The sequence below is a fragment of the Microcebus murinus genome, chromosome X, assembly GCF_040939455.1.
Source record: "Microcebus murinus isolate Inina chromosome X, M.murinus_Inina_mat1.0, whole genome shotgun sequence".
Lineage (NCBI taxonomy): Eukaryota > Metazoa > Chordata > Mammalia > Primates > Cheirogaleidae > Microcebus > Microcebus murinus.
Window position 1 is genome coordinate 3,418,695 of NC_134136.1, and position 1,415 is coordinate 3,420,109.

Genomic DNA, 1,415 nt, shown 5'->3' on the forward strand with positions numbered 1-1,415 from the left:
GGCTTATGGTAACATCTCATTATGGTTTTAATTTGTATTTTTTTGACTGAATGGAACAACTCTTCATATGTTTATCAGCCATCTTTATATTCTTCTTTTGTGAAATGCCTGTCAAAATTCTTTGCACAGTTTTTATTGGGTTGCCTAATATATTCTGAATTATGAGTCTTTTGTCAGATATATCCATTGCAAATATTTTCTCCCATTCTGTAGGTTATCTTTTCACTGACTTAATATAGCCTTTGCTCAACTGAAATGTTTAAATTTTATATTATTTATTAATTTTTTTAATGAAGCTTTGCCAGAACAAGGCCTCAAAAAATTGGCATAAGACTCAATTGTTCCTCTCCCCGGAAATCTTTAGTAAAAGGTGAAAGATTTATATGATCTGAAGAGAAACCAGAGTATATAAATGTTTTAATATATAGTCCAAATTATCAAATTTTTTCTTCATAGATGACATTTTTCCATCTTGTTTAAGAAATCATTGTCAGCTAGGTGCAGTGGCTCATGCCTGTAATTCTAGCATTCTGGGAGGCCGATGCGGGTGGATCATTTGAGCTCAGGAGTTCGAGACCAGCCAGACCAAGAGCAAGACCCTGTCTCTACTATAAATAGAAAGAAATTAGTCAAACAACTAAAAATAGAAAAAATTAACTGGGCACAGTGGTGTGTGCCTGTAGCCCCAGCTACCTGGGAACCTGAGGAAGGAGGATCTCTTGAGCCCAGGAGTTTGAGATTGCTGTGAGCTAGGCTGATGCCACAGCACTCTAGCCACGGTGACAGAGTAAGACTCTGTCTTAAAAAAAGAAATCATTGTCTACTCCAAGAGTTCATAGTTACTCTTCTCATTTTCTTCTGAAAGCTTTATTGTGTTGCCATTCACATTCATATTTGAAAACTCTCTGGAGCTGACTTCTGTGTGTGGTGTGAGGTAGGGGTCAAAATAAAGATTTTTTTTCCCACATGGCTATCCAACTGATCCATCACCATTTATTTTATTTGACAAAAAATGAGCCTCCAATGTACTGAAATATCATTTTTGTCATAAATTAGTTGACCATACATGTGTGGCTCTGTTTATGAATTATCTATTCTCTCCAATTATCAATTTCTGTATCCACAATGTTGTAATCATTATAACTTTCTAGGTCTTCATATCCAGCAGTGAGAGTCCTCCAGCTATGTTCTTCTCCTTAAGATTACTCGGGCAATTCTTGGCCCTGTGCATTCCAATCTGAATTTTAGGACCAATTTGTCAATTTTCACCAAAAAAAAGCACTTGCTGTCATTTTTGTGTGAAATCACATTGACTCTATGGATTAATTTGGGAAGAATTGACATCTTTACAATATTGAATTTTCTAGTTCATGAATATGCTTTATTCTTTAGTTTATTTATCTCTTTAATTTCTC

The 1,415-nt window shown here is 35.1% G+C and overlaps 1 non-coding gene across 1 annotated transcript; it reads right to left on the bottom strand.

The window, feature by feature from the left end:
* Positions 1 to 294: 294 nt before the first annotated feature.
* LOC142866010 (U5 spliceosomal RNA) lies at positions 295 to 408 on the bottom strand. The gene has a single exon (XR_012916083.1). It is a non-coding gene; the product is annotated as a U5 spliceosomal RNA (small nuclear RNA).
* Between the last annotated feature and the right edge of the window lie 1,007 nt (positions 409 to 1,415).